Below are 20,752 nucleotides of genomic sequence, written 5' to 3'. Positions count from 1 at the left end.
AGAGGGGGTTCGACATTGCCTTCCTCTGAGGCTGAGAGAGCGTGACTGGCCCAAGAATCACCCAGTGGGTTTCCATAATAATAATAATAATAATAATAATAATAATAATAATAATAATAATAATAATAATAATAATAAAAACTCAGCCGCTATCAGGACCTCAAGACTCTGGCAGAAACCAGTGCAGGTGGTCCCGGTGGTGATGGGCACATTGGGTGCCGTGCCAAAAGATCTCAGCCGGCATTTGGAAACAATAGACATTGACAAAATTATGATCTGCCAGCTGCAAAAGGCCACCCTGCTGGGATCTGCGCGCATCATCCGAAAATACATCACACAGCCCTAGACACTTGGGAAGTGTTTGACTTGTGATTTTATGATATGAAATCCAGCATATCTATCTTGTTTGCTGTGTCATAAAATAATAATAATAATAATAATTAAACAGACTACAAACAGAGGCACAACTATGTGGCCCAAATGATTCATTGGAACTTATGCCTCAAGTACCACCTCCCAGCAGCAAAGAACTGGTGGGATCACAAACCTGCAAAAGTATTGGAAAATGAGCACACAAAGATACTGTGGGACTTCTGAATCCAGACTGACAAAGTTCTGGAACACAACACACCAGACATCACAGTTGTGGAAAGGAAAAAGGTTTGGATCATTGATGTCGCCATCCCAGGTGACAGTCGCATTGACGAAAAACAACAGGAAAAACTCAGCCGCTATCAGGACCTCAAGATTGAACTGCAAAGACTCTGGCAGAAACCAGTGCAGGTGGTCCTGGTGGTGATGGGCACACTGGGTGCTGTGCCAAAAGATCTCAGCTGACATTTGGAAACAATAGACATTGACAAAATTACGATCTGCCAACTGCAAAAGGCCACCCTACTGGGATCTGCACGCATCATCCGAAAATACATCACACAGTCCTAGACACTTGGGAAGTGTTCAACTTGTGATTTTGTGATACGAAATCCAGCATGTCTATCTTGTTTGCTGTGTCATAAAATAATAATAATAGGATTGAGGAGAAACAACTGGAAAAGCTGACACGATATGAGAATTTAAGGATCGAATTACAAAGACTCTGGCACAAGCCAGTCAAGGTGGTCCCAGTGATGATCGGCACACTGCCTTGGTCTGCACTTAAACACAATCGGCACTGACAAAATGACATCTACCAGCTGCAGAAGGGCACCTTACTGGGATCGGCATGCATTATTCGCCTATACATCAAACAGTTCTAGACAGTTGGGAAGTGTTTGACGTGTGATCCAATACAAGAGCCAGCAGACTGTCTACTGTGGACTCATCTTGTTGTGTTTCTAATAACAACAACAACAACAACAACAACAACAATTTCATTTCTTACCCGCCTCTCCTCGTGGTTCGAGGTAGGTCACAGAAGAGTCAAACATACAAATATTGCAAAAGTTCTAAAAACACACATATTAAAATGTAGTTCTATAAAATACATGTTAAATACACAGAACAGAGATAAAGCAGGATATAATAATAATAATAATAATAATAATAATAATAATAATAATAATAATAATAATAATAATAATAGATTACAACACATGGTTGAGTAAGGATTCGAACCCAGGTCTCCTAGGTCCAAGATAAAGCCCACTTCTTGCCCTAGGAAGGCTGCCACATCTCTGTTAGAAGCTACAAGCCAGGCATTGTAGGATTCCTATGGCTACTAAATGGCTCTGTTGCAGCAGAAGCAGGCCAGGTGAGAATCTATATCTGCAAATCCCAGGACATTAAGGCCAAGCAGGTGCCACAGGAAGGGACAACTTCCTGGTGTACTGCCTGGGTTCCTCTCCAATTTTTTTCTAAGCCGAAGAGCCGGCGTTGTCCATAGACACCTCCAAGGTCATGTGGCCAGCATGACTGCATGGAGCGCCGTTACCTTCCCGCCAGAGCAGTACCTATTGATCTATTCACATTGGCATGTTTTCGAACTGCTAGGTTGGCAGAAGCTGGAGCTAACAGCGGGCGCTCATTCCGCTCCCGGGATTTGAACCTGGGACCTTTCGATCTGCAAGTTCAGCAGCTCAGTGCTTTAACACACTGAGCCACCGGGGTTCCTGCACATTCTCAGATGCCTTCTTAAATATTAACAGTTGAGTTCCAGCTGTTAAAATGCGCCCCTGGAACCTGAAAATCCTACAAGGGATTTGGAGAAATTGTCTTTCTGGAAGACCAATACTGAATACCGGCTTATGGATTCATAGAATCATAGAATCATAGAATCATAGAATCATAGAATAGTAGAGTTGGAAGAGACCACATGGGCCATCTAGTCCAACCCCCTGCTAAGAAGCAGGAAATCGCATTCAAAGCACCCCCGACAGATGGCCATCCAGCCTCTGCTTAAAAGCCTCCAAGGAAGGAGCCTCCACCACGGCCCCGGGGAGAGAGTTCCACTGTCGAACAGCTCTCACCGTGAGGAAGTTCTTCCTGATGTTCAGGTGGAATCTCCTTTCCTGTAGTTTGAAGCCATTGTTCCGTGTCCTAGTCTGCAGGGCAGCAGAAAACAAGCTTGCTCCCTCTTCCCTATGACTTCCCCTCACATATTTGTACATGGCTATCATGTCTCCTCTCAGCCTTCTCTTTTGCAGGCTAAACATGCCCAGCTCTTTAAGCCGCTCCTCATAGGGCTTGTTCTCCAGACCCTTAATCATTTTAGTCGCCCTCCTCTGGACGCTTTCCAGCTTGTCAACATCTCCCTTCAACTGTGGTGCCCAAAATTGGACACAGTATTCCAGGTGTGGTCTGACCAAGGCAGAATAGAGGGGGAGCATAACTTCCCTGGATCTAGACGCTATTCCCCTATTGATGCAGGCCAGAATCCCATTGGCTTTTTTAGCAGCCGCATCACATTGTTGGCTCAGAGTTGGAATCCTAGAGTTGGAAGAGACACCCAAGGACCATCCAGTCCAACCGCATTCTGCCATGCAGGAAGACACCATCAAAACCCTCCCAACAGATGTCCATCCAGCCTCGGCTTTAAAACCTCCAGAGGAGGATTCTGGGAGGTGTATTCCAACAAGATCCTGGAATGGGGAAGTGCAGGAGTGTGCATTCCGTGGGGAAGAAGCCTTTGGGAACATCCCTGCCCAGGAAAAAATGTGGCTCATCTTCTTCTCCTTCTTCCCTGCGGCTCCACCCAGGAGCCGGCCAGGGACTCAATGGGCACCGGCTCCTTGATGCCCAGGTGTGCCTTCGATGCAGCAAGGAGCACAGGTGCGCACGAGGAGGAGGAGGAGGAGGCGGCCGCCATCCGGTTTGGCTGGATGGAGCAGGTGGAGCTGGGCTTCTCCTTCAGACATCAGCTGGGATGAGGCTACTACAGAGCAGAAAGCCCTGGAGCCAAATACTCTTGGATCCTCAAGTCATCATACCGATTTCCTACTTGCCCACTTTTGTGCACCTTCTAAGGCACAAAATTGGCATTTATTGTACCCCCCTTTCCATAGGAAACTGTAAACTACAACTCCCAGGATTTCATCCCATTGCACCATGACATTTCAAGTGGGGTCAAATTGCATTAATTTTACAGTGTCGATGCCGGCTGACTGGAAGCCTAAATGGAGAGGCTCCATACTGTAAAATATTGTTTCAGCATCACAAAGGAAACCAATGTGACCAAGAAAACCCCATGGTAAATTTCCTTTAAGGTCCCCATAAGTCAGAAATGACTTAAAGGCATACAGTAACCACAACATGTGGGATTATTCCTCCCAGAGTGGGATTCTGGAAGGCGTAGTCCGAAAAATGTATCTTTTCCAGGTTTTGAAATACAGTAGTCTCGCTTATCCAACATAAACAGGCCGGCAGAATGTTGGAATGGATCAGCGGAAATGTTGGATAATAAGGAGGGATTAAGGAAAAGCCTATTAAACCTAAAATTATGTTATGATTTTACAAATTAAGCACCCAAACATCATGTTTTGCAACAAATTGACAGAAAAAGCAGTTCAATACACGGTAACGTTACGTAGTAATTACTATATTTATGAATTTAGCACCAAAATATCACAATGTATTAAAAACATTGACTACTAAAAGCCAGACTGCGTTGGATAATACAGAACATTGGATGAGCGAAGGTTGGATAAGCGAGACTCTACTGTAAGTCACCCGGGAGGCCCCTTCTTTCCTCCTCCCAAAGAATGCAAAGAGGAACAGAACCAAGAAAATTCAATGCCAAAGATATATTTGTTGTTTCAGTGCGATGATTGCTTTCATTTTTTTGGTTATATTTTGATGCAATCAGCACTTTGCGGTCAAAGAGGTATTGCATACCTGAACTTAAAAAATAAATAAACTCAAGTAAGTTGGAGGAAAGGTAACCAGGACTTCAATTGGATTCCATCAATCCTCCGTTTGCATTCCAGATCTCTGTTGCCAAACCACAGGGAGTAGCAAGGTAGGACACAGTGTTCCTGGGCATGCACAAAGCAGATTGCTACCAAGCAAACCTCACAGTACTACAACAATAAAATAGGGTCCCAATCGGACTTCCTCTATGGCACAAAAAACAAAAGAGGAACCTTATAACTTCCCCTGCCCGCATCCCTAAAACGTAGTCATCATCCCATAGCATCACCAAGGTTAAACAATGCACAAATTCCTCAATGAGTAGGGCTCCCCATGCCAACCAAGCCACAAGAACCAGCCTTGCCCAACCGGGTATGGCTCACCAAGTGGTCACTCCTTGACCAGTCACTGGCCTGACCACTTGTAGCCTCAGGCAGGGCTTCCCCAGGAGATTTTGATGCCTGAGGCAGAAGGATAACAGGGTATCCTTTTACAGAGTTACTTAGAGAAACCAACAGGATTTCAAGGCTTAGTGGGTACAGAGCAGCCTGCCTGGCACTCAGAAGTTTGGCATTTTGGTTCTCTGCTGTTATTGGGCATTATGGTGCTGTGCCATTATTGGGCATTACTTTGTTAGTGTGGCATTACTGCACATTATTCTGTACTGTGCCAGTATTTGCCATTATTTTGATAGTGGTTTACTGTGAGTTTTCCAGGCTGTCTGGCCATGTTCCAGAAGCATTCTCTCCTGATGTTTCATCCACATTTGTAGCAGGCATCCTCAGAGGTTGTGAGGTCTGTTGGAAAACTATGCAAGTGGGGTTTATGTACCTGTGGAATTATGTCCAGGATAGGAGAAAGAACTCTTGTCTGCGTGAATGTTGCCATTGGCCACCTTGATTAGCATTGAATAGACTTGCAGTTTCAAAGCGTGGTTACTTCCTGCCTGGGGGAATAGCTGCAAGGTTATTCAGTGCTAATTAAGGTGGCCAATTGCAACATTCACACTTGCCTCAAACAGACAATATCTCCCGCCTTGGATATTATTCCACAGATATATAAACCCCACTTGCTTAGTTTCCAACAGACCTCACAACCTCTGAGGATGTCTACCATAGATGTGGGTGAAACGTCAGGAGGGAATGCTTCTGGAACATGGCTATACAGCTCAGAAAACTCACAACAACCCAGTGATAATGGCTATGAAATTGTTTGACAACACATTATTTTGACAGTGTGCATTATTTGGGTCCTGTGCCAATATTTGGCATTATTTGGGTCCTGTGCCATTATTTGGGTCTTATGCCATTATTTGGCAATAATTGGGCCCCATGCCATTATTTGGCATTATTTTTTGATAGTGTGCATTATTGCAGTACTGTGCCATTATTTGGATCCTTTGCCTTATTTGGTACCTCGTCATTATTTGGCATTATTTCCGCATTGTGCCGTGTATCCAATGGAGGAGCCAGTCTTGGCAGATTTGATCCTTCAATCTCCATACAAGGACGCCCGTCTTTTGTTTTGTTTCTCCACGCCTTAAATTTCCAAACGTGCTATTTCTTAAGGCTTAAACCTACTCTTGAAATGGCAAACCACTCCCTTGAGAGCTACTCCAAAATCCTTAAGGAAGTCTCTTCAAAATGGGTCCAGCTGTGCCAAAAGCCCACTCCAGGATGTTCCTTCAGATGCCACTTGATAGATCTGAGCCACAATTTTGTTACTTTGACCAAAGGTTGCTTCATTTAATCACTGGAACAAGGGTTTCCTCCTTTCCTTCCAACTTCACTACTGTATTCAAAACCAGTACCTAAATATCTCTTAAAGATCTTGTAAAACTACAACTCCCAGGGTTCCATAGCACGAGCCACTAAGAGTCCTTGGAAATTGAAATTCAGTGGGTTAAAAAACCAACAATACAGTTTGAATATCCCTAATCTGAACTGCTGGCATCCAATGTGTTTTAGATTTTTGTTGAGATTATGGAATATCTGTGTTTGCATTTACACGCATAATGAGATTTCTTGAAGACGGGGCCCAAGTCTAAACATGACATTCATTTGTTTCCTATGTACCTTATACCCATACCCTGGAGCTAATTATGCATAATTTAAAATAATTTTAAAATAATAAATAATCGGGGGGAGGGGGTGATGGCAGAGTGGATTAAATGGCTGAACTGCTGAATTGGTGGTTTGAATCCAGGGAGCGGAGTGAGCTCCTGCTGTCAGCTCCAGCTTCTGCCAACCTAGCAGTTTGAAAATTGCAAATGTGAGTAGATCAATTGCTACCGCTCCGGCAGGAAGGTAACTGCGCTACATGCAGTCATGCTGGCCACATAACCTTGGAGATGTCTATGGATAATGCCGGCTCTTCAGCTTAGAAATGGAGATGAGAACCAACCCCCAGAGTCAGGCACGACTAGACTTAATATCAGAGGAAAACCTTTATCTTTACCTAAAATAATTTTTGTGCATGAAACAAAGTTTGTGCACATCAAACCTTCAGAAAGCAAAAGTGTCACTGGGCCACCCACAGTTTTGTAGCATGTTGCATTTTGGAGTTCTAAGTAAGGGATGATCAATTTATAATACAATTAAATAAACCAAGAATGGGAGTTGAATAATCTTTGAGCGGGAACCAAATTTACAGTTGTGGAAAATACTTGTTTGGAATCATGAAAATGTGACTAAATAGCTCAACACAACTCCTCTTCATAGCTATGACATCTGTGAAACTGGCGAAGTCAATTAAAGAGAAATCTCACAGGATTTTCAATTTCAGAGATTAGTCTCCGTAGGCGGATGATTTAGAAAGGAATGTCTTTCAGGATTTTTTTTAAAAAGCCTTCCTCAAAGAAGACTGACTTGGGAGTTGTAGTTTTGTGAGGCACCAGCCCTCTTTGGCAGAGAAGGATAGAGACTATGTGAAACTTCATCTTCCTTGGGTTGCTGTGAGTTTTCTGGGCTGTCTGGCCATGTTCCAGAGGCATTCTCTCCTGACGCCCACATCTATGACAGGAATCCTCAGAAGTTGTGAGGTCTGTTGGAAACTAGCCAAGTGGGGTTTATATGGAATCATAGGAGCTGTAGTTTAGTGAGGCACCAGCACTCTTGGGCTGGGTTGCTGTGAGTTTTCTGTGCTCTATAGTCATGTTCCAGAAGCATTCTCTCCTGACGTTTTGCCCACATCTATGACAGGAATCCTCAGAAGTTGTGAGGTCTGTTGGAAACTAGCCAAGTGGGGTTTATATGGAATCATAGGAGCTGTAGTTTGGTAAGGCACCAGCACTCTTGGGCTGGGTTGCTGTGAGTTTTCTGTGCTGTATAGTCATGTTCCAGAAGCATTCTCTCCTGACGTTTCGCCCACATCTATGGCAGGAATCCTCAGAAGTTGTGAGGTCTATTGGAAACTAGGCAAGTGGGGTTTATATATCTGTGGAATGATGTCAAGGGTGGGAGAAAGAACTCTTGTCTGTTTGAGGCAAGTGTGAATGTCGCAATTAGCCACCTTGATTAGCATTGAATAGCCTTGCAGCTTCAAAGCCTGGCTGACTCTACAGCATTGATCCAGGGCAGTTAAAGTGGTGTCATTCTGTAGATGCACTCCATTCCAAACCCCCTTTTCGGAGTTTTTGGACCAAAAATCCCCCAATAGGGTAATATGGGAATTCTAGTGTACCACTACTATTGTATTATTATTAATAATAATGGAAATTCCCCCAACTGTTTTCTCAGGAACTTTGTTTTCTGCAATCCTCTTTCACTTTCACAGCACAGAAGGTGGGTGATTTTGGGATGCAAATCTCCCCAAAGGGGTTTTTGGGAGCTGTGATCCATACACCACACAAAGAAGGCTGCTTCTGTCATCACGGTTTTCTCGGGCACCTTGTCCTTTGGACTACAAATCCCTCTAACAAACAGACGATTCTTGGAATTACAGACCCACAGACACAACATTTTCCAGCACGGCTCCTTTAAGTACCTTGTCCATAAAGAGGCAGTCTGGGAGTTCTAGTCCACATATATCCAAGACGTCCCAACTCTGTTCATCCTGTAATTTGGACTGCATGTCCCTCCAACAGAGGATTCTTGGAAGTGTAGACCATACACCCAACACTCCTGAATTCTGCTTTCCCAAGCACCTTCTCCTTGGACTATATATCCCTTTTACTAGGGATTCTTAGAACTTCAGTTTACACCCAATATTTCCCAACTCTGCTCCATGGAGCACATTGCCATTTGAACTACAAATCCCACAATGAGGGAGCCTGGGAGTTCTAGTCCACACATACAGTATCTCCCAACTCTGCTCTCTCTCAAGTGCCTTTGGATTACAAATCCCTCCAACAGACGGGGATTCTTGGAACTATAATTCAGCACCCAACAAACACCTTGTCCTTTGGACTACAAATCCCTCCAACAGATTGTTATTATTATATCGGGATTTTAGTGCAACACCCCATAATTCACAACTTTGTACTCCCAAGCTCTTTTTCCTTTTGGAATATACATCCTCCATTGAGGGAGCCTTGGGTTTGTACATTCCCCAACTCTGATCTCTGGAGCAGATTGGCATTTGAATCCCAAATCCCTGCAAATGAGGGAGCCTGGGAATTCTAGTCCACACAACCAACATCCCCCAACTCTGCTCTCTCTAGTAACTTGTCCCTTGGACTACAAATCCCTCCAGCAGGTGATTACACCATGTAACAACATTTGGAAATAAATGTGTCGTCAAAGGTTTTCATGGCCGGAACTACTGAGTTGCTGTGAGTTTTCTGGGCTGTATGGTCATGTTCCAGAAACATTCTCTCCTGATGTTTCACCACATCTACAGCAGGCATCCTCAGAGGTTGTGAGGTCTGTTGGAAATTAGTTGAGTGGAGTTTATATACCTCTGAAATGCACAGGGTGGGAGAGAGAACTCTTGTCTGTTTGAGGCAGGTATGATTGTTTCAATTGGCCACCTTGGTTAACATTGAATAGCCTTGCAGCTTCAAGGTCTGGCTGCTTAGACCACTGCGGGACCACTCTAACAACCACCATTGAAATCAACAAGTATGTGATCAATTTCAGAAGAAAGGAGGAAACCTTGAATGTGATCAAAATCTGGATAGCAATATTAAAAACGATAAAATCAGGACAGTAAATATAGAACAACATTCAGAAGACAGGGGAACGACTGACAAGATACAATCAGGGCCAGCTACCGCCTCCTAACAAAAGATTCCCCCAGGGAGGAAGCAGCCAGGCTTTGAAGCTATTCAATGGTAATCAAGATAGCCAATTGAAACATTCCACACTTACACATTTACACACTGTATAGTTTGACATGGTAGTTGTTAGAGTGGTCCAGCAGTGGTCTAAGCAGCTAGACCTTGAAGCTGCAATGCTATTCAATGCTAATCAAGATGGCCAATTGAATCATTCACACCTGCCTCAAACAGACAAGAGCTCTTTCTCTCACCCTGGACCTTATTCCACAGATATATAAACCCCACTTGCTTAGTTTCCAACAGAACTCACAACCTCTGAGGATGCCTGCCATAGATGCAGGCAAAACGTCAGGAGGGAATGCTTCTGGAGCATGGCCAGACAGCCTGGAAAACTCTCAGCAACCAATTTGGGGGAAAAAATAAATAAATCTGTGCCTGGTGTGAAAGTGTTAATCCTATTTAATTGTGCGGCACTTACTTTGAAAGTGGTTGTTATATACCAGAAACTTCATTTTGGTTTCTGCCACAATTTAGGTTGAATTGGTTGAGAGTCACTGAACAACTTACAACAAAACGTGCTGCAGGATGATATCCCGTCCCAAAGTTTGGGCAGTTTAACAAACTTTCCCCATGTTTTTAGGACAGAACCAATTAGGGAACGGCATGGATAACAACAAGTCAAGAGCACAAATCTTGCTACCTAATAGTATTATCGGAATTGTAGTTGTCCCAAACGAGCCCCTTTCCCCCCTTTGGGCCAGGCAGCACCTGCACTTACCTGGGACTCAGGCGGACCGGGCGGCCTCTCCGTCTGAGGGCAGGAGGCTCAATGCGCCGCTCCTGTCAAGCTGGGGAGAGACACAGGCAGGCAGGCAGGCAGGCAGGCGCCGCCCCGACTTGGGCCGGGCTTGGAAGGAGCAGCTCTCTCTTGCGACACCAGCCCCGGGTTGCCCCATCCATGCCACCCGCCCACGAGGGGAGGAAGGGCTGAGTCAAGGGGGAGTCAGTGGACCCACTGACCCGGGTGGAAGGGGAGAAAGTTGGGGAAGGGGCTTGAGGATGAGCCAAGACATTTTGCCGCCTGAGGCTGGGCAGCCAAGGGTGCCCTTCTCTTCTTCAACCCAGATAGACCAGGCATGGGCCAACTTGGGCCCTCCAGGTGTTTTGGACTGCAACTCCCACCATTCCTAACAGCCTCAGGCCCTTTCCTTTTTCCTTTTTGCTTAAGCGGCTGAGGGGCAAAAGGAAGGGGCCTGAGGCTGTTAGGAATGGTGGGAGTTGCAGTCCAAAACACCTGGAGGGCCCAAGTTGGCCCATTTGCACATTTTAGTACACAATGCATGCTTAAATGTGATTTGAACGGACGTTCAGAACATTGGATAAGTGAATGTTGGATAAGTGAGACTCTACTGTATGTGTGTGTGTATATATGCGGTAAAGGTAAAGGTCTCCCCTGACGTTAAGTCCAGTCATGTCCAACTCTAGAGTGTGGTGCTCATCTCCATTTCTAAGTTGAAGAGCCGGTGTTGTCCAAAGACACCTCCAAGGTCATGTGGCTAGCATGACTGCATGGAGCGCCATTACCTTCACCTATTGATCTACTCACACTTGCAGGTTTTCAAACTGCTAGGTTGGCAGGAGCTGGAGCTAACAGCGGGCACTCATTCCGCTCCCCGGATTCGAATCTACGACCTTTTGGTCCACAAGTTCAGCAGCTCAGTGCTTTAACACACTACACCACTGGAGGCCCCATATATATATATATATGTAAAATGATCAAAGATCTGGAGACTATGAATCTCCATGAGGAGCATCTTAAAGAGCTGGGCACGTTTATTTTATTTATTTACAGCATTTATATTCCACCCTTCTCACCCCGAAGGGGACTCAGGGCAGATCACATTGCACACATAAAGGCAAACATTCAATGCCATGACATAGAACAGAGACAAGACGCAGGCACCAGACTGGCCTTGAACTCATGACCTCTTGGTCAGAGTGATTTGTTGATTTGTTGCAGCTGGCTTGCTTTCCAGCCTGTGCCACAGCCCGGTCCGTTTAGCCTGCAGAAGAGAACCTGGAGAGGAGACATGATAGCCATGTATTTATATGTGGAAGGATGTCATAAGGAAGAGAGAGCAGACCTTGTTTTCTGCTGCCCTGGAAACTAGGACTCGGAGCAATGGGCTCAAATGACAGGAGAGGAGATTCCACCTGACATTAGGAAGAACTTCCTGACTGTAAGAGCTGTCCAGCAATAGAACTCACTACCTCAGAGTGTGGTGGAGGCTCCGTCCTTGGAAGCTTTTAAACAGAAGCTGGATGGCCATCTGTCAGGGGTACTTTGCTTGTGCTTTTCCTGCATGTCAGGGGATTGGACTAGATAATCCATGTGGTCTCTTCCAACTCTGTGATTCTACCAGCTTTGTTGGGAATGACCCTATACCCACTAATAGAGGGTATGACCCAAGATATTTTGCCACCTGAGTGAGACGCCCATTGGAACCCTTTTGTTCCCTAACCAAGGCATGGCCCAAGATACTTTGCTGCCTGAGACAAAGTTTTCAAAAGGCGCCAGATTGGGCATGACCCAAGATATTTTCTTGCCAGAGAAAAAACATCAACAGAAGCCTTTCAAATGCTGTATTTCTTGATTCCGGCCAGGTTGGGGATGACAGGGTCTGAGACATGGAAGCAAATGGGTAGGCTGGGGATGACCCAAGATGACCTATGCTAGCCAGGTTGAGAGTGACCAGGCAGGGTTGAGGTTGAACCAAGATTGCAACCAGACCCAAGTTTGGACAGTAGTTGGAACCCTTATGTATCCCAACTGAGGGATGGCTTACAATATTTATTTTGGGGGTCAAAACATGAGAATCCCCCTTGCCTTTAATGAATTACTAGTCCCAGGAGAGCTGGCTGGGGGATTCTGGGACTCATAGCCCAAAATAAGGAAGCTTTCCCTTGCTCTGCCTCTGAGGTTGAACGTCCATTCATGCAATCCATGGATGCCAAGGGAACAAAGTCATCCCGAGTGTCATCCCCATTCTCCGTGTACTTTCCAGGGACTTCTCCTGAGAAGCTGAATCACTGCTTTAGTAAAACATAATTGCAGCCGTTTACTCTCCTGCAGACACGGATGCTCCCAAGTGATCACAGAGCTGGAAAGGGTCACAAAGGTCACTTTGCCATTGCTCAATAAGGGTCCTGATTCTGCTCCCTTGCCCTCCGAAAAGGCACAGCATCTTCCTTAGATCTGGTATTAGGACCCAGGAGGCTGGGCCTTGCATTTGGGAGTTGCATTTAGGGAAAGAGTGATGCGAGCGGGGTGTTGGCGCAGGCAAAGGTGAGCTGCGTGTTGGAACAGGTTGAAGGGAGGATGCTCCTCGCAGGAGGAAAGGTGGTGTCCTTTTGGGATTGCGTTCAAGAGACCGATCCCCGGCTTGACAGATAGGCTGGGCCCAGAATGACAGCCCTTGCTTTTTCCCATGAAGCATCCTGTCCCTTTAAGAGCAAAGCAGCAGGCAGGTGTTCCACTGGTGCAGCGTTCCCCTGGGATACATACACCACACACCAATGTTTTTAGTGTTTTCATTTTAATTACATAGTGATTCTGCCACGGGTGGTTGTCACAATGACTGTCACAGCAATCTTGTGAGGGAGGTCAGGTTGAGACAGAAGCAAGGAAATAAATATTCATTTTGTTATTAACAGAGGTTGCATCTACATTGTAGATGTAATGCAGTTTAGCACCATTTTAATTGCCATAGCTCAATGCTATGGAATCATGGAAGCTGTAGCTTTACAAGGTCTTTAGCCTTCTCTACCAAAGTCTCACTACCACTGTTATGATTCCATAGCATTGAGCCCTGGCAGTTAAAGTGACATCAAACTGCATTATCTTTACTGTATAGGAACCCATCTCATCCCCTGAAAATAAAGTCTTTTTTTAGAGAACAGTCTACACAGTGAGTCCCAAACTCCAGTTCTCCAAGTCTTTTGGACTTCACCTATCAGTGACCAGGGATACTGGGAGCTGAAGTCCAAAACACTAGGAAGAGTTTGGGAAACACTATAGCAAGGTCGGGGAAATTTTGACCTGGGTTGTTGTGTGTTTTCCGGGCTGTATGGCCATGTTCCAGAAGTATTCTCTCCTGACGTTTCACCCACATCTATGGTAGGCATCCTCAGAGGTTGTGAGGTATACCTGCCATAGATGTGGGTGAAACGTCAAGAGTGAATACTTCTGGAACATGGCCATACAGCCCGGAAAACACACAACAACCCTGTGACTCCGGCCATGAAAGCCTTCGATAACAAATTTTGACCTTTCCAGATGTTTTGGACTTCCAGAAATCTCTGGCATCACAACGAATGGCAAGGGATTATGGTTGTTGTGATTGAGATCCTCTAGAGAACGTTTCCTGAGTTTGGGGAAACTACTTGGGATACCTCTCCCAAACTTTGGACTAAAATCCAATGCTGACAGGTTGGAAAGGGCCATGTTGTCCGGGGATGATGGGTGTTGTTGGACTTTCCCCAAACTTTGCAACAAGTTTCCCAGCAACAGGCAGAAGAATCCAACTGGTGTTGCTTTCCCTAGACTTGGTGGCTCTCGGTGCCTTCTTCAATTTGTTCCTCCTTGGCTTTGAGAGCCACAACTCTGGCTCCTTTCCCAGTCCTTTTGGCAACTCCAAAAGCCTAGACAGCAAAGAAGAGCCATTGGCTCAAAACCCTTGTCATTTGGGAAGGGAGGAGAAGCTCTTTGGTACAGGGTGAGGATTTCGGTGTGTCAATCTGTTGGGACCGAATGGCAGATGGAAGCCGGGCGGAGGGCACGGTGGTATCTTTCGAAAACAAGTCCTGCCGCCTCGGCAAGAGGAGGGAAGAAAACACAAAAAAGGAAAGGGAGGGAAAAGATTGAACCTGGTGGATCAGATGTAAAAATAACACCCCAGGTGCCCCACCCCGGCCATGCTGACTAGGGAATTTGGCAGCCGGATAGACCGGAATAGCGATGGGGAGAAGGAAGGCACATTGGAATGGAGAACAGCTGGGAAATGCTCATTTTTGGGAACTGCAGCTCCCAGTATCTCTCATCCAACTTTCCTGGGAGTTGCCATGCTAAATAGGAATGCTAAAAAACTCTGGGATGGCTAGATTTAGGGGACGGGATGCAACCTGGGGTGGAGAGGATCTGGGAAAACCTCTCTTTTGGATGGCAACTCCCACAATCCCCTAACTATCTTTGCCATAAAAGGGAATGTTAAAAGCTCTTGGATGTTTGGATATGGGGAAGAGATCACATGGACCAGGGAGTCAGAAGGTGCATCCGCACTGTAGAATTGATGCGGTTTGATGCCACTTGAACTTCCATGGCTCAATGCTATGGAATGATGTGGTTTGTAGCTTGGAGAAGCACCAACCATCTTGGGCAGAGAAAGCTGGAGACCTTGTGAAACTACATCTCCCAGGATTCCATAGCATTGAGCTATGGAAGTTCAAGTGGTGCCAACTGCATTAATTCCACGGTGTAGATGCACTCTAAACTCTGGTTTACAATTGTCTCTTAAGTTACGTAGCAAGGAGTGCATCCACAGTGTAGAATGAATGCAGATTCACTATACTTTTTTAACTATTCATCACCACTTTATGGGATCATGGTTGTTGTATTTTTACATGGTCTTTCGCTTTCTGTGCCAAAGTGTGCTGGCGTCTCACCAAACCCAGGATCCCACTTTTTTTTTTTCGTGTCAGGAGCAACCGGAGTTGCTTCTGGAGTGAGAGAATTGGCCGTCTGCAAGGACGTTGCCCAGGGGACGCCCGGATGTTTTGATGTTTTTACCATCCTTGTGGGAGGCTTCTCTCATGTCCCCGCATGGAGCTGGAGCTGATAGAGGGAGCTCATCCACGCTCTCCCCAGGTGGGATTCGAACCTGGCAGCTTTCAGGTCAGCAACCCAACCTTCAAGTCACTTAGTCCACTACGCCACTAATCCATAGCATTAAGCCATGACAATTAAAGTGGTATCAACTGCGCTAATTCTACAATGTACAGTATATGTACCCATAGTCCTAAAATGTCCCATATCCAAATTTCAGTTCTGGGAAAGGCAGGGCAGGGAAGCACACTGGCCTTGTTCCCATGCGCTTATCCGGACAGGGCTACCCACACATGGGCTCCATTCACATTCCATTCATTCATTCTCACACTCATCCACAGATAAATGAGGATGACGTAGGTGCTCAGAAGCAAAAGCCTTGAAGGAGTGCCTCTAGGAGGAGCTGCCTTTGCATTCTCTGTCCCTCAAATATTGGCTGTTTTGTCAGAGGGAGATAATCGTGGGACCAAAAAGGGAGGTTTATGGACTGGATATTCCCCGAAGTTAGGGATTTGTCATGCTGATTCTAAAAATGGCACCAGTTTTCTCCTTGGGGAGAGAGGGCTGAATATAAACAAAGTATTATTTTTATTATTTTCCTCTACACATCAGCTCTAGATTTTGGGATTCAAAATATAGCCATATGGCTAGATGGCCATTTGTTAGGTGGGGCTTTGATTGTGCTTTTCCTGCATGGCAGGGGGTCGGACTAGATGGCCCATGTGGTCCCTTTCAACTTGATCATTCTATGATTCTACCAGTTACCACCTGCTCACCCATAGAAAATAATGATAAGCATATCTAAGAAATGGTATGTGCTGCAGTCTATCCAATGCAATTTTTTGAATTGGTGATCCAAATAACCCCAGGAACAGGACTAAAAACCAAGACACTAGGATTTTTTTTGGTCGAACAGTATTAATGTTCCTGGGGTTATTTGGATCACTGATTCAAAAAAAATTGCATTGGATAGACTGCAGCACATACCATAATAATAATAATAATAATAATAATAATAATAATAATAATAATAATAATAATAATAATAATAATAATAATGACTCAAAGATATAGTATTACCCAGCATATAGATCTCATTTGCTGTGTCATACTATGTCTTTGTGTTACTAATAATAATAATGATGATGATGATAATAATAATAATAACAACAATGAAAAACAACAGGAAAAACTCAGCCATTATCAGGATCTCAAAATTGAACTGCAAAGACTCTGGCACAAACCAGTACAGGTGGTCCCAGTGGTGATTGGCACACTGAGTGGCGGGCCAAAAGATCTCAGCCGGCATTTGGAAACAATAAACATTAACAAAATTACGATCTGTCAACTGCAAAAGGCCACATTACTAGGATCTGCACGCATCATCCGAAAATACACCACAGCGCTAAACACTTAGGAAGTGTCCAGCATATAGATCTTGTTTGCTTTGTGTCAATAATATCAACACTATGTAACAAAATTTTCTATTCCTGGTTTGAAAGTGTTATTCCTGTTTAATTGTGTGGAACTTTCTTTAAAAGTGGTTGTTCTACTCTAGACACTTTGTTTTTGTAGCTGCCACAAACTATGTTAAATTGGTTGAGACTCTAGGATATATTCATTGAAAAACTATAGCAAAATGTGCTGCAGGATGTGCCTCCTGCCAAAACAATTTTTTTTTTCAGTTTAATACCTATTTCCATATTTTTATGATAGAACCAATTAGGAAATGACATTTATAACCCAGGAACAAAAATCATGTTACATAGTGTAATAATAAATATTATCAAATTGCTTTTCTCTTTAAAGAGACTCAAAGCAACTCATATTTTCTCATTGCAGGCCAAATATCCGAAAAAGTGCCTCTGAATGCCTGAAAGCACTGTCACCACAACTACAAATGGAAATATTTTGATCTGGGTTTGTAGAAGGAAGGGAAAACCCACACTTGACGTAATGAAAGAGGTAGATCTTACTTGACGCATCCTTGAGATGATGCTGCAAGAGCTTCTTAGCAAACACCCTTGGCACAGGAGATGTGGCAAAAGCCCGGCCTCCCATGTGCCTGGCTTCATGCGCACGTCTGGGTCATAGTTCCCCTAAAAGGAGCGTGAAGCAACTGCCGCGTACGTTGAGAAAACATAGTTTTATATCAAGGTGCTGATGGGGAACTTATCTATGAACCCGAGGAACGCAAAAAGTGTAGCCGGCGTGTGAAGCTGCAAAGAGTGGGCAAGTTAAAGCAGGTCCCTTTGGATCAAAGTGTAAACATAGAGAGGAATTCACACCTGAAGGATCAGAGCAAGAAGAGGGCAAATACGAGCAAGTCGGGATCAAGGTGTATGCGCTGCGATTCTTAGCGCTTCCAAGCTCTTGTTCTCTTAAGGAAACTTTCTTGGCAGAGTTTGGGAAGGTCTCTCCTTTGGGGGTGACGACAATGCCCATGATCCCCCAGCCATGCACGCATGGCTGGGGGATCATGGGCATTGTCGTCACCCTCAAAGGAGAGACCTTCCCAAACTCTGCCAAGAAAGATTCTTCTTCTTCATTCACTCAGTCGTCTCTTCCTTTCCTTTTTGGGTATGGAGATATAAATTGATTTTTTTCCAATCTGATGGCCATTCTTGTGTTTTCCATATTTGCTGGCATCCCCTTGACAGCATCATCTTTCAAGATTTTGAACAACTCAGCTGGGATCCCGTCGTCTCCTGCTGCCTTGTTATTAGCAATGCTTCTTAAGGCCCATTGAACCTCACTCCTAAAAATGTCTGGTTCTAATTCACTCACCACACTGTCAAAGCTATCCTCTATATTATTATCCCTCCTATACAGATCTTCTGTATCCACCCTTGAGATTTTCTTGAGAAAGATTGCAGGGCACCAATAGTGAAGAATGACTCGAAATTAAAACCATTATGCCCATGACTCATGCCGGTTTCCAGATCAAACTGCAATATTTGGACAAAATCCCACGGTGTGTTTACTCAAAGGCAAACCCCACTGAACTGAGCTGAAAGGGGTTTAATCACTCGCCTGTTGACACGGAAGACCTGATCTCCAACTTCCTCTCTGTCATTGTGTGTCTAGGATTACAGCCTTAAATGGATAAAACAACCACACTCCGTGAAATATAAGACAATTCATCTTTAGGTTGAGCAAGAGCCTGTGTGCCTCCACACCATATGCAGTTTGGCACCACTCTGACTATGATGGCTCACTGCTATGGAATTCTAGGAGTTGTAGTTTCACAACTCTGCCAATGAGTGGTGGTGCACCAAACTACAAATCCCAGGATTCGATAGCATTGAGCCATGGTAGTTCAAGGTGGTCAAACTGCATTCATTTTAAAGACTAATGCTTACAATATTTGGAAGACAAAAGAGGTTCAGCACATGGAATCGTTCATTTAAAGTTTGGACTGAAACTCCAAGCAGGTCTTTCACTAAGCACGGCTGCTCCTTGGGGTTTGGTTCAAGGTAATGGATCTCAATCAAGTCCTATTAGATTCAATGGCATGGTAAAATGGAACACTAATACTGTTAATACACTATAAATAAAAACAAGAATTTCAAAACAATTTTTAGTTCTCACTACTTTGTTCACATAGTTCTAGTAGTCAATAAGAAAATGCTAAAGTAAATATTCTCATTCAGACAACAAATGTAGTCTGATGCGTGATTATTTTCTTCTTTAGCCTGTGGTCAATACATCTTGTAACAGACTGTAGTATGTTGTTTCAGATATATTGCTATCTTTTTATCTTAGTTGCACTTGCTTGGTTCTGTTCCAATTCAAAGCATTTCAGTGCTACATGTGTTTCTAAATATAAACATATACTAAAATATTTTTAGATAAAAAGACAGAAATATATCTGAAACAGCATACTACAGTTTATTACAAGATTTATTGACCACTGTTACAGACTACATTTAAAGGGACACAACTTGGTGAAGGATTCCCCGAAACAAGGACTATGTACCTGGGATTACCTGTTGTTGTGTCATGTATATATCAGATACTAGAATTTTTTCTGTTGAGATTTATACAGGTTATGTTCAGTAGATGAGATGTATAACACATTCTAGAAATATATTTGGGAATAGAATAGTAGAGTTGGAAGAGACCTCATGGGCTATCCAGTCTACAATAATATATATATACTTTAAGACAAATATACACATTTAGTCTGAATGAGAATATTTACTTTAGCATTTCCTTATTGATTACTACAACTTCGTGAACAAAGTAGTGAGGACTAAAAATTGTTTAGAAATTCTTATTTTTGTTTACATCATTCACTTCGTATTTTGACATAGATATCTGTGCCGGATTGATGGTAAAGTGGAACCCCTTATAGAAAATGGTTTGGCTGCGGAATATGCTGCCTGGAAATTCACTGGAGTCTCCTTCTGTGGAGGTTTTTAAGCTGAGGCTGGATGGCCATCTGTCGTGAGTGCTTTAATATATGATCCTGTATGGCAAATGGTTAAACTGGATGGCTCTTGAGGTCTCTTACAACTTTTCTATGATTCTAAGGTTTGCTTTAAGGGTTTTTTTGAAAATATTTTCAAGCCATGGATAATGGAATCTGTGGACACGGAGGGCCAACTTTATCAAAACTTCAGACGTCTACTGTAGAAAAATCATTCTGCTCCAGTTGAGAGAAAAGGGCAAAGGGAGATTTCATTTCAAACCTGGGATCATGAAATCTCATTCACAATGAAGGAAAGTGGCAGTTTGACCAAAGCTCTCCTCTCTGTGCTAGTTCATACAAATTAAGTAACAATGCTCAGTAAAGTCAAGCAAAAAGAGGAAAACCACAACTAAATTGACTCACCCAAGGATTACCTATTTCTGACACTGCAAGATCTGAGCAGGGCTGCATATGGTATGATCTCTCAACCACAGAACCACTGCGAGTCCAAGCCAATATTACGGTGCATAATAACAACATCTACTACTAAACATTTGCATGGATGCAGGAGGATTTTGTGGACTGCGTTTTGGAGTGGAAGAAGGCAAAACTAGGAAGGGAATGACTGTGATTGAACCAACCTGGAAATAGTATACTATTTGAGAACACAGAAATGCTGGACCACTCTTATCAAGCATCATGCCAGACTACACAGAGAAGCCATCGAAATCCACAAGCATCTGGACAATTTCAAAAGAAAGGATGAAACCATGAAAATGAACAAAAACTCTAAAACCAGAACAGTCAATAAAAAACAACACTCAGAAAACAGAAGAATTCCAGACATGAAACAATTAGGGCCAGATAATGCCTCCCAACCAAGGAATAAGCAGGA

The 20,752-nt window shown here is 43.9% G+C and overlaps 1 protein-coding gene across 1 annotated transcript in view; it reads right to left on the bottom strand.

The window, feature by feature from the left end:
• The window catches only part of tgm1 (transglutaminase 1), a 51,796-nt gene extending 41,346 nt beyond the window's left edge, over positions 1-10,450 (bottom strand). Inside the window, exon 1 of the mRNA XM_062957270.1 lies at positions 10,341-10,450. The gene's annotated coding sequence lies outside the window, so the exon portion shown is untranslated. The remainder of the gene's footprint in view (positions 1-10,340) is intronic.
• Between the last annotated feature and the right edge of the window lie 10,302 nt (positions 10,451-20,752).

Source organism: Anolis carolinensis, chromosome 6 (assembly GCF_035594765.1).
Source record: "Anolis carolinensis isolate JA03-04 chromosome 6, rAnoCar3.1.pri, whole genome shotgun sequence".
Lineage (NCBI taxonomy): Eukaryota > Metazoa > Chordata > Lepidosauria > Squamata > Dactyloidae > Anolis > Anolis carolinensis.
This window is presented reverse-complemented; position numbering and strand designations above follow the sequence as displayed.